Source organism: Ornithodoros turicata, chromosome 8 (assembly GCF_037126465.1).
Source record: "Ornithodoros turicata isolate Travis chromosome 8, ASM3712646v1, whole genome shotgun sequence".
Taxonomy (NCBI): domain Eukaryota; kingdom Metazoa; phylum Arthropoda; class Arachnida; order Ixodida; family Argasidae; genus Ornithodoros; species Ornithodoros turicata.
The window spans coordinates 17,569,958-17,584,032 of NC_088208.1; positions in this window are offsets into that span (position 1 = coordinate 17,569,958).

Genomic DNA, 14,075 nt, shown 5'->3' on the forward strand with positions numbered 1-14,075 from the left:
GACGGGAAGAAAACCAAGACTCGAATGAAGGAGCACAAGAAAGATATCAAGAAGTCTGCCCTAAACAGGACTGAACTAAGTGAACACGCGTGCAAGGTGGGACACGGTCCCAACAAACCGCGAATGTCCCAAGGATCTCCAAAAATGGTCACAGACGTCCATCCCGTCCAGGATGTCATATAGATATCCACGGGCTATCTCTTTTCGGTCGTTCAAAGGTGTCCTGACTAGGTTGTCCCAGGTGGGACTCAGGTATATCCCACACATCTAACGTGGTTCTGCACTTATAGAACAAAAACATACAGGCTTCGAACTTCCCCGCAGCTCCGCATCCCAGCAAACCAGAGATGTCCCTTGAATATCCATGTGATATCCTGACTTGTAGGTTTGAACGTCACAGGGAGCATGCCACAAATCCCATAGGCATCATCTGTACGTCCAGGGGACACAAAAATCTTGCCCTGTTGCACATTGCACGAACATCCCACAAACGTACAGTAGCCGTCCGTGGGACATTGAGAGCTGTGAGATCGAGAGGCCGGATGGTTGTTTATTGGGAGCTTGAAGTTGCTGTTATCATCTTCAAAGGATATTTTGAAACATTTTGCGAGAGTTGTGGGGGTGGGGTGGGGGGTGCTGGTGTCTGCACCATTAGCGGACCCGTAACTATAGAGAGTGGCCACCACATAACTATTTCGTTCCCTGTTTCCCCTCTGTGCCAGTTTCTGTTATTCCCATAACGGACACAGAGCGCAGCGGTTTAAATAAAGCAAACAGAGAAATGGAACAGCTCAGTCCAAACAGCGTCGAATGGTACTAGCATTCCCTTTCCAAGAGAAAACAAATACTATATTGCTTGTCTCGCGAACTTCTGCGGATTCAAGGGTGCTGCCCGCCTCCGAAACAAAACGGAGGGTGAGCTGTCTAAATATAATCCGATTATACACAAAAACAACAGTCAAGTGAGGAGTTGCGTGGTGTATTAACTCTGCAACAAGGTTACGCCTGTGTTTCTTACTGCTCTTGGTCTGAGACACTCAGTAGGTTCATCGAAAGTTAAAATTTGAGAGTGTCACAGAATTCCGCATCTCTGCCTCTTTCGCAATAAATGCCCAATGTAACATAGACGTTTTGGAAGGCGCAAAATCTTGCAATCTTGCACAGGACCGCCCATTGTTTTTGAAAAACGCCATTCAGCCCCTATTTGGCACATATTTTTTTTCTTCGAGATGCGACCACCTCAGAATATCCAAATCTTGATGTACCCAGGATATTCTCTTTGGGACGTACAGAGGATATACAGAATTGGATATCCCCAACAACTAAAATATTTTGATGAGACAGAGTGGGCGTCCATGGAACGTAGCTACAGTTGCGACATAGTTTGGATCACATCATGAATATCCATGGGACGTACAGAGGATATCTCGACGTCTTGGACGTCTGCGACACATTTTGGAGGTCTCCAGGATATTCGTGGCTTATTGGGACGCTAAATGCGCTAACCATAATAACGCTTGCAGAGTGACGCAAAATTCATCAAGCACCATCTAAAACACAGTCGGGGAACTCTATACGATCCCATGAACTGGACACCCCACATTTGCTCAGAATACTTAGTGAATTAGACATCGCACAGGTTCGATAGTATAACACCACACTCGCCACACTCCATGTATGTAACACGATATACCAAACCGTGATGGAATTGCATTATACCGAAGTATCCTCAAAACTGTTCCTCACACCAGCGGACTTACTTCTCGAACTACGTAAGTTACTTTGAGTTCATGACGAATATACAGACCTTGGAAGCACGAGAATACGAGTCTCACCCACGTACCCAAATCTTTTCATAGGTACCCTCGAAAACGAGGTCCTCAGTAGCTTGACGTTGAATCGTACTCTATACATTCGGTATACTGCCGATATACCTATAATTTGGAGAGACGAATTTCAAATATTTGCAGCTTTACTAAACACTGCACAAGGCACGACACCGAGAACCATCTACATTGCAGGGATGTCCTGTGCACATTCCAACCTGGACATTGGGATGTCCACACAGGCTGAAAGGCACAGGGCCAGACTCAAAGATTCTTCCTCCTCTGTCTCGGTAGCCGTTGCCAACAGGATGAGGTGGCCCCGGTCACCCTTCAACCGTCACGCTGGTATAGGTCAGCTGTATGGATAAGTGAAAGGTGCGCGTACGACGTTGCCCACATAAGTGAGACCAACAACACGGCAAGCCAGTCTCGTCTCACCACCGCCACCACCACGTGTACGACACGACGTTACCGCAGATAACATTCTATCGCGGGTTTGTTTAGGTGATAAATGGCCTAGGCCTGTATATATATGACCTGCTGCTAGCTGACTGTAGGCTGAACTACATCTCGCACTGTCACTATCTAGGCGTAATCATTGATAAGGGTAAGGCTCGGGAACTAACACGTTTCTCCGAGTTTCGCTTAAAACGTTTCCGTTTAAACGTTTTATACGCCGTTTAGATTCACGTATAGTCTGGAAAACGTTTCCTTGTGAAACGTATAAACGTCTTGCTTAATGCGAAACGCTTAAACATTTTGTTAGTGCGAAACGTTTACGCGTTTTGTTAAAGTAAAACGTTTAAAAGTTTTCTGAATGCGAAACGTTTAAGCGTTTTGTTAAAATGAAGCGGTTGAACGTTATGTCAAGGTGAAGCGTTTAAACGACGTGTTAATACGAAACGCAACGCCTTTCGAAACGGATAGTTATTTAAGCAACTTCTTAGCTTTATTAATGGGAAACATGGACGCGCCAGGCATTGCTGGGACAGAGACAGAAGTTGTCCTCGTTATGGGTGGCGCGTCCATGATTCCCATCAGTAATTACCAACTACGCCAGTTTCTCACTGTCTTATAAGTAGCTTATTACTTCAGTTCATATTTGTCTTCTAAGCCGCCCTATCTGTGTTCAGCTGTTTGATTTTGGGAACAGCAAGCCTACATCATGGCTAACCTTTCCACTCGTTTTTTTTTTCTTTCAGCATTAAACATATCCCACGCACGCACGCACGCACGCACGCACACACACACACACACACACACACACACACGGGGATACGCGATATTTTTTTCCACTTTCTGATTCTTTCTGGCGGTGTTAAAGATGCCTTCGCAACTGAGTAATATCCCGGATAAGGACTTCGCGTTGTTAGTGGGGTGGGCCACGAGGTGGCATCCCCTGGTCTAGACTTCCACTCTAAATGGCATTATCCAGATAAAATAGCATATACTCAGGCAAGCTTGTGGACACGGTTCTGGCTGAAGCTGGAGAACTCCCGATTGAGGTTCTACGTGAACGTCAAACAGCTTGGCACTTCCTCGGTTTGCGAGCGTCACCCCCATAATCGCCGTCACCCCTTTCTCGGGCAAACATTGATATGTCCCCGAAAGTCACTTTTATCTCGTGTGCAGAAAACGCGCCCAAGTCTCACTGGCTTCGTAGATAAGAACGTAACGCCATCTGCCCAAGCAGCACAATGTACTGAAAGTCGAGTGCAACAGGGGTGGACGGGTAAGTGGAAGGCCTTGGACAGACTTGTGAAACTAACGAACATTGATGAAACACATACCGGCCACCCCTATTGCACTCGACTTTCAGTACATTGTGCTGCTTGGGTGAAGCCCCTTGGTCTCAACCGGTCCCAGCTTCGTGGATCATCCTTATCTTCGCCAATGAAGAGACCAAGTTCCTCCCCCCCCCCCCCCCAAGTCCTTTGAGCCCATTTTTATGCTCCGGTAGAAGAGAAATTTTCAACTTCTGTAGCAGCATGCACGGATGACACTTCCAGCAATGGCTAGTCTGCATCGATCATTGTAATACCATACGCCATCCGAAGGCGTAGTGAAAGGACGACGCCTTTCGCATTCAACCTCATCAACAGTTAGGGTAAAGCTGGTAGAGACCCCGTGTGGGTAGAGACAGTCCTCCTCAGGTACCCGCGGACGCGGCTGTAGAGTATGTACCACTGCGCCCATACACCATGTTGCAAGCCCATTGGCCTAGACTGTGCGCGCGCTCCGATTGGTCGAGAACGTTTTTAAATCGCATTTTGTAGCGCGCATGTGCGTACAGCGTCTCGGCCGTTTCAGCATAGTTTCGAAATAGCATGGCCGGCATGTCATTCTCCTGTGTTCGGTGGTGTCAATCGACAGAACAGTTTGCAGAATTATGTTCGCGGGTTTATTAGTTCGTCCTTGTGAGTCTACGCGTGTTGTGCTGTTTCTGGACATAACTGTTATCCCACGAACAATTTGTCAACTGTGGTACCGGAATGCTTCGTTAGTTGGGGCGTGAAGAACAAGTTCGAGCGCCGTTGGACTTCGAAGACTGTCAACAAAGACAGGATTACGTGCCACACAAGCGCTTTTCGCTTCGCTATAATGGATGCACCGCAGGCAGCGAAAGAAGATGCTCATCATGAAATTGTACGCACTCATGAGACTGGCTCGGTATTAGGAGTTGAACGGTGTGTTCGTTTTGCTTCATGTTCGAACTTTGTCCCAGTGTGTCAGCAACGCAGTGGGCTTTGTACGCACAGTGCACCCATGTATCAGATCCTTGAATTAGTGCTTTGTATCAAATAAATCTTTATTTTACCCCAAAATCGCTTTAGTTATTTTGAATACCGAGTAACGGCGGCAGGCCTGAAATCCAGTAGAAGTCGATGGTAGCCAGGACCGACCGAAAAGCCAGCCAGACATGGAGGCTCCTGATTGGCCGATTGGTGGTGCATAATATCCACCACGTCGCAATTTCATTGGTCGTGTGCCCAGTGTTGTGTGAATTATCTCAAACTATGGGCTCTATGGGGAGCTGTTGGAGCCTGGTAGAGATGCTCATTCCCCTCTAATTTCAAAACTTTCGCACAGATGGCGTTACGATCTCAGGAAAGTGACCCTCAATGGTGCGTTCATATTTTACTCTGAAAAGATTGGCCAGCCTTCGATTCCCGCGAGTACGAACCACAGGAAGTTTTTGTATCTGCCCGAAGAGGCTCACAGTTAATCAGGTACTCACTTCTGGTGCACCTGGTGTAACTAAGAGAGAGAGAGAGACAGAAACACATGATGACGATGATATGGCAACTAAACAGTGCTTATTACTGACCGAAACTTGTTCTCTGAGGTGGTGCGTATACAGATGAATGGTGAGGGATCTTTCAAGAAAGAGTAATAATCTCAGAGGGGGAAGGACGGATGCGGCAACTCTCCCGTCGAGAACAGCGTAAACGAGAGGTCTAGGAAAAGGGAGAAAACACCCCAACGGGAGAGAGAGAGAAATACATGATGACGATGATATGGGGATGACTTCCGCTCATTGAGCAGAATGCTACCCCATTGTAGCCCGCCATACCCATTGCTATTGGGGAAAAATGAGAGGATGGTGATGAGGATGGTGCTGACGACGCTGACAGGGTTTTAGAGAGAGTCGATCAGGCCGGTAGTTTGCAGGAATTTGACGAAGGGTCGCAAGACGGACATCTGCTTTCGTGTGTCCCATGGTTCCAAAATGAGTCTGAGGTCAAGGGGTCGGCTGTCAATCCGCGCAAAGTCGTTTGCCAACAAGTGACGCTACCTCCGATAAGTGGGACATGCGATGATCACATGGTCCGTGGTCGCTGGCACACCACACTCCGGGCACAAGGGACTACTGGCACACCCTATCTGGTAACGGTAGTACGGCGAAAAGGCAACATTCAGCCGTAAGCGATGTAGGAGGGACTTAATGACGCGCGGTAAAGACGTCGGTAAGCGACACGAGAATGTTGGGTCTACAATTCCCAGTATGGTACTGGCCGGGACATCCCGACGCCATTGTTCGACGGCTGAGGAGGCAGCCCAGTTGCAAGGCAGCAACACACTTGCCCTGGTGGTGAGCGGCCGCTGCGGCAGCGTCGGCAACGTGGTTGCCAGAGATTCCGCAATGACCCGGAATCCATTGGAAAGCGATGGTGTGGCCGTGGGCAGTTATGGACTTCAGTAGGCGTAGAATGTTTATCACAAGTGTGGCCAGTGAGCCGCGGAGACCTGAGGTTTTCAGGCATCGAAGAGCTGACTTGGAGTCCCAACGGGAAGTCAGAACGTACTTCCTACAAAACAGACAAGAAGGACCAAAGCGAAGATGAAAATATTGACGGGAAAGGTGAAGGCGACGGCGATGGATCCCCCTGAGGACGGCAGCAACAATGCCCCGAGTTCTGGGAGAACTACTTTCTTACAACCTCAAATCGGACTGAATAAAGTGCACACAGTGTCTGGGCTGGCTTCACGAGGATTGCACATTATGGGAAGCTGTGCAATGAGGGTGGAAAACACTCACGGCCATTTCTCCCAGCCTGTTCGGTAGAGATGGCGCATCACGGGTGGTTGCAATAAATGTTACCTGGTTGCGTTCCTGGTCGATGTTTTAAGTTTATATTTTGCACAAATGTAGCAGAGGGATCCTGGAATACGGCCATGTGTCTGTTTCGCGTGTATCGGAACGCGCCGTTGTTTAACAAAGCGAAATGTCATAGTGTGCGGCGTCTCCATCGGCTTTACCCTACATAACTCTATGTATGTCATTGTACTCTTTCTGCAGCACATGGTTGATTTTAGACCGCGAGAATTGACACTTTTCACCGATTCAAAATATGCACCTCAAGCTATTGAGAACACAGGCATACGAGGCTCGTCCGCACCCCTGTAGTGGCGGGCGTTTTAATGGATTACCAACATATGTACGAAGCAGGCCACAGGCTATCCGTCTAGTCGGTTGCAGTTTCGTGGTGAGAATCAAGAGGCTGACAGAGCTGCTGAAGCAGCTCCCTCATTTATAGCGGACGAACGAGTATTGCACTTCTGAGATTAGACCGTCGTTCCGTTCTTCGACGTCTAGTGGCACCCCTGGCTTCCCGAGAATGAACACATGACATTCCCCTCCATGTATGCTTGCAAGAGTTGATCCAACGCTCGCTTTCAGGTTGCCACGAAACACCTCTCGTCAAGACGCTGCATTAATTCATCGGATGCGAGTTTTACAGCTCAGTGGTGTTACCTCTTGCGACAAGTTTACTCTTCAAGATGCCGTCATTGCGGTGATCTGGAAGAAGCACATCCTCCTTTATTTCCGCACTACCAACATTTGGGAACCACACTTTCAGTGTCTGTAAATCATCTGGACTCTCATCCCTGACTACGTCAAGATTGTTTGGTTCATGGCCATTGGCCACATTCATTTTTTTTTTCTATCGGCTATTTTTCGGTTATCGGTTTTTTTTTTTCTATCGGCAATAAACATATTCCCTCCCCCCCAGCCCACAAACGCTCTGCCCTAAAAGCACTTCTGAGCTTTTTGGACAGTATATGACTTCGGTACACACTGTGGGGCGGCTCATTATTCCATTTCACCCATTACCACCAGCAATGGGATAGGGTTTATCGCCCCCTGGTGACGAACCTCCCCAGTCATCATCGTTAAAATAAAGTTGTTGCTAAGATCCCTGACGACGGATCCTCAGGTTGCGGACATGCACACAACGCGTATCCCTCAGTCGTGTGCGCGTGGATGTTTGACAAAATTTTGCACTCCCAATCATGTGTTTTTATATTAGGGAGCTTTAGCGAGTCGTTTTCGCATGAACGAAAACGACCCATTCGAGTTCCACGCATGTGCATTACGAATCGGTGGCGAGTCGTTGGGCTCGCGGTTTCGTACGAACGACCCACTCGGGCTGAGTTGTTTTGCTGTATTCGGCAAGCACGACTGACTGACATCGCGAAGCAAGATGGCGGCTGTTTACAGTAGCGAAGCTGCAGTGGGACTGCGAGATGTTTACTGGTGCCGACCATGTATATCCTCTGCGGTGAGTTATTAGATGTAACGACATATTGATTAGAGCGTTTCACACGCATCAGCGACCACTTGTGGCGTCAGATCATGTAGTCCGTGTGAGAAAGTTTGTGTGTATGTGCAAGGCGCATTAAAGCTATGCAAAGTGCTCATCCCTGTGTCGTTCGGAGTACTCTGCAGCCCGCGCCGTCCTTGCCGATCGCCTCCAACGCCTGGGACACGCCTGGGTTCGCTCTCACTGGCCGTGCTTCTCGGCCCCGTCGCACGACAACATCAGGGGGCTGTTACAAGGGCTCTCCTGCAATACCTACAGGACACCCAGCTGAGGGTTACGCTGTAACCTCAGAACAGCGGCCTTGGGCGCTCGCCTCCACTGCGACGAAGCCAGCTGTTTTTCTTTTCTTTTTTCTTTTTTTGCTCCACCAGGGCGTAGCAAGCCGACATAGGTCTGGCTGACCTCTCCCTGCGTGGAAGTCACCTTCTCTTAATTAAACTTATATACCCTCACCCCCCCCCCCCCCCCCCCCCTGTGTCGTTCCGTGTTTGGATAACTGTCGAGAGAGGCCCGGGTGATCAACCGAGAGAGACACAGGTGACCAACCGTTTTCAAAGCAAAACTGCCTCCTACATCATCCTGATCCATCAACATGAGATCGAGTGTCCCAAGAGCGCCAGCGTCTGCTTGACAGCACATTGACGACATGGTGGCCGACGTAGTTCGCCTCAACTACAGCCTTCCGCAGAGGGAAGAAGTCTGGATCCAGTTGTCGCTCAAATCCCTCTGGAATGCATTTGGAGCTGAACGATTCGTCCGGTTTGCTAAAAGTCTCTCTAGTTCGCTTCCCATTCGCTTTTCGAATCGGCAGAATCGGTCGTTTGATTCAGGCAAAAGCGAATTGCTAAAACTCCCTATCTTGAGGGCCTGATCCTATATATTTCCCCTGGTCCAACGGCGCTGCGTCGTTTTAATCCCTTGACAGCCTCTTGTATAGCTCAGTCGTGGTAATGGCATCCGTTTCCGTTGGGGAACCATCTGAAGCTGAGTCCCTTAGGGACCGACGAGGGTCATTTCTACTGGCCACTTGCGCTAGTTCTGTGGCAAACTATTCTGCAAGATCCTTAGGCTCTCTTTTGGATGAAACAGACAGCGTGATCCAACGTGTTTGACGGTTGAGGGAGGCCTTCAATGGGTCACACACTACTCGATACTTTTGTGACTGGGGTGTGAGCATTAGGGGAACCACTAAACTGCTTCCACTGTGTGGGCCTCAGTTTTAATACTTGTCTTCTATTTGCGGCCGAGATTCGCTTGTAAGATATCCAATTCACTTCGAGCTAGTTCATATTGCTGTTCTCTGTGTCTGACGTCGCAAGGCACGGAGATTCAGATACTTGAGATCAGGAACATGCATGGAGGCGGTGTAAAAGACTGTCTTCGTACAATTTGCCAATGACTTCTTTGTGCAGTCAAGCAGGTAATCTGCCGTGGGGTTGGCCAGTCCATGTGTGTATTTTACCAAGTTCGTTACATTATTCGTTTTCCTGGGCGCGTTATTCCGACGTGGGCGCCTGGCGACAGCACAATAGGGAAGTGGTCTGAACCCCATGTGTCGGCCTGTCGCGGGCTTAAAAGACGACTTCACCGCATAGTACGATCACCGTTTGATCACCATGAACCAACAGCCATTTACACTCTCGAAGGAAGTGGTGCTAGTGCGGAAAGAGCTTGCCGTTGCACTCCGAACCAAACCCGTTCGAAACGCCACAACCAACACAGAACTTCACCGCATAACACGCTCTGAGCCAACCGCCATTTACAGTATTAAAAGAGGACTTCACTGCATAACACGATCAGAATAAAACCGCCATTTATACTCTCAAAAGGGGGCCTCACCGCATAACACCCTCAGAACCAACCGCCATTAACACTCGAGGACTTCACTGCGTAACACGATCAGAAGGAACCGCCATTTACACTCTGAAAAGAGTCCTTCACCGCATAACACGCACGGTCACAACCAACCGCCATTTGCACCTTTAAAAGAACTCTATCGTATAACACGCTCACGAACCAACCGCCATTTACACTCTTAAAAGAGGAGTTCACCGCATAACACGCTGAGACAGTCATTTACAGTCTCAAAAGAGGACTTCACCGCATAATCTGCTCAGAACCAACATCCACTGGCACCTTTAAAACGGAACTTCACCGGATAACACGGTCAGAACCAACATCCATTTGCACCTTTAAAACAGAGCTTCACCGCATAACACGCTCAGAACCAACCGCCATTTGCAGCTTTAAAACAGAACTTTACCGCATAACACGCTCAGACCCAACAGCCATTGGCACCTTCAAAAAGGGAACTTAACCGCATAGCATGCACAGAACCAACAACGAATTACTCTCAAAAGAGGACATCACCACATAATACGCTCAGAACCAACATCCACTGGCACCCTTGAAACGGAACTTCAACGTATAGCACGGTCAGAACCAACATCCATTTGCACCTTTAAAACACAAATTCACCCATAACACCGCGACCCACACCCATTTAAAACACCCATTCACTCATTCTTTTCATGCACGCTTTTTCAACTTTTTGTCTTCTTTCACCCATGGGTTTTTTCGCCTCATTTGTTTCTCAGTTGTTTTTATTTCTTATATTTATTTAATTTGTTTGTTCTTTTACTTTTGTGCGTATTGTGCTCTGTCCCATACTGTGACAGTACATCGTTATATTGTATACCTTTTGCTGATGTTGTCGCCACATAAATGATATTCAGATTGTTTCCGGGAGGCCCCACCTCTAGCTATGCTACGGGGCCCCCACTGTGTACTATGTATTGCACATACTACTAATAAAAATGAATTGAATTGAAATTGAATTGAATTGAATTGAATACGTTCAGAACCAACCGCCATTTACGCCTTTAAAACAGAACTTCATGGCATAATAAGCTCAGAACCACCCGCTACTTACACTCTCGAAAGAGCACTTCATCGCATAACATGCCCAAAACCAACATCCATTTGCACCTTTAAAACATTACTTCACCGCATAACATATTCAGAACCAACCGCTATTTACACTCTCGAAAGAGCACTTCATGGCATAACAATTTCTGAACCAACCGCCATTTACATTCTCAAGAGAGAACTTCACCGCATGACACGATCAGTACCAACCGCCATTTACGCATTTAAAACGGAACCTCGTTGTATAACAAGCTTAGAACCAACCGCCATTTACTCTCTCAAAAGAGGACTTCACCGCATAATAACCTCAACACCAACCATCATTTGCACCTTTAACATAGAACTTCACTGCACAACACGCTCATAGCCCACCAAAATTGTACCTATAAAACAGTACTTCACCGCATAACACGCTCAGAACTAGGGTTCGGGATCCCGAGCCGCTTTTACAATCCCGGGATTTCTGAAGGTGGACGCCTTGATTCCGGGATGGGATCGGGATTTTTTGCCACTATCCCCAGGTTGTCGTATAAAACTGCATGTATCTACATGACACATCAATTGATGCTATCACCAACAGCGATACGACGCACGTTTCCTGACATCCCCACGGAACATCCCAGTCAGCCATATACAACCTTAGGATGTCCCATGGAGTAACGACCTCGGATAATCAACTACCCATAACTCGGATAACTTCCCACGGATGGAAATTGTACTAACATAGTTTGTTCAATGTTACCGCCCGAACCGGTCTACAGGACATCCTGGCCGACGAACAGAGGACACATTTTGGATAATTTAAGGCATGCAGGGGACTGTTCTGTGGTTATCCTGCGGACGCTGTGGCAGGTTTTTATTGGGTTCTACAGGTAGTATATGATTTGATTTTATTTCTCTGTTTTATTTACTTGTGGTGGTTACACAGTAAAGACAGCATATACAGAACAAAGAACGTTTATCACACAATAAGAAACTTCAAAGCGGCACATCTGCGAGTGCTACAGTCCCATAGTCTGGAGGAATGTAGTTCACGTGTAAGTCAGCTTCCACTTCTTCACTGCAAAAGAACAGGTTTCAGATTTTTCTGGAGCATACTAGCTATAGCTTTCACAACACTGAGCATAGCTTTATTTTGTCACCGTCAGTTAATTCCATGCGTCGTTCTAGACCTACACAGACACATTTGTCACAACGCAAAATGCACCTCTGAACCAGCCGTACGACCTGCATTGAAATCAGAGATATTACCTGAAAACACTTTCCCTATCCGAAATATATGGCACTCTGACAGGACAGGTGTACCCAGTACCCACCTCGATCACCGATGTTACCGCTTGAGCGAACACCGTTTGTTGCTTGACATATCCGTAGCTGATGTTCTCAGCTGTTGTGAGAACTTGGAGACTGCAATATGGCGGCCGGCTCCCTGCTGCCTGACCTATTGTGGAAGACGAATATGAGCTGCGTCTGCTCGCCGTTCTGTTTTTGCATAGCTTACCTGTACATGTTGCTGCTTCAGCGATACTTTAACTGAAGCGTGCACAAGTACCAACTTGTGTAGCTGACACACTCATCGACGAGGTAACTCGTTACAAGTAACTCGTTACTGTAACTAAGTTCCTTTTTTTGGTAACTTGTAACTTAACTCGGTACTTTTGCGGCGTGGTAACTTTCAGAGGAACTCGTTCCTTATTCAGGTAACTTTGCCAAAGTAAGTTAAGTTCCAAGTTGCTTTTAACTCGCTTCTCACTCACGTCCACATATTTTCTTGCTTTCTCTCTGGTTCTTTCATGGCATTTTTTTGCCATAAAACGTGATAATCAATGAATGACAGTATTTTATTGAGGAAGTAAGAACCGCTGCCATTGAAATGAAGCTGAACCATTGTGCGCCCACAGGGAGTAAGATGCAAAGCGTCCGAATATTACCAGAGAAACGTCATCATGACATTGGTAGATAGACTGAAACCGAAACAGATCGGAAGGAGAGGGCTGGGTTCCACAAACGGGCACTTGTTCGCTACCTCCCATTGAAAGAAAAGTAGGACTGAGGGTCGCGTCCCTTTAAGGGACCATATCGTAATCCCCTCAAGACCGTGGCTCTCGGGCACGACCTTGTTCACCTCTAGCTTTGAGCGTAGTTCAATTCTACCAAATTTTGGCGCTGTCGAACACTATGACGTCATTTGTTTACAAACAGGGAGAGATCTATTGTTGGACATAAACGAAAACGACCTAAGCGTGTTGCACTCCTCCGCAGGCAACTCAAGGTCTAAAACTCAACTGCTCACACGCACTGCACCTGCGCACTGCTGTTTTGTGGCCGAAGTAACTTGGAAGTAACTCGTTCTTTTTTTTAAGTAACTCAGTAACTGCGAGTTACATTTGAGACTGAAGAACTTCGTTATTAACTTAGTTACATTTTGCACACCGTAACTGAACTTGTAACGAGTTCTTTTTGACGGGTAACTTCTCAATCTATGGTCAAAACCAACCGCCACGGCCGCCTGCCCACTGTTGCCAGCCGTGAGCTGCTCTCGATTTCGTGCATGATCTCCTACCCCAGTCAAAAATGCGTCGCGGTAATGAACTGCATTTTTGGATCACAAGTACCAATGAAGCCAACTTGCGAGCCAGATACACTAGATTAATGCTTATTGAAGTCGCAGCACTAATTCTAATCGAATTTCACTGCGAAGTCTACTGACACGGATGCCCACACGACGTCCTCTGTCCATCCGACGTCCGTAGTTCATTGTATAATTTTGGAACATTAGATATCCTTTAAGGGTATCCTACGGAGATCTATAGGACATCGATTCAGGCAGTTTGTTCTGGGATAATAACCAGACATCCGTAGGACAGATTTGGTGGACTGGGATTCTAGTGGAAGAAAACTGAAAAAAAAAAGAGAAAACTGCTCCGTATGACCAGAATTCAAGGACAGGACACGGAAAGCCCGCTTCGCATGATAGCACATAGCCATGCAGGAACGCCAACTTGACAGATTAGCGCGAGGATGTGTGAGGAGGGAGAGGGGGGGTTATTGCAAAAAACAAAGGAAGAGGTGAAAGGTTAGCCTGGATGTGTGAGCAGGAAAAGTTCAGGAATGGACGAGGAACAGAGGTAAGAACTTTTAACGTCATCTATCCGGCAGCGCTTGCACATACACTGTTAAAAGTGAACTTCACCGCATAGCACGCTCTTAGCCA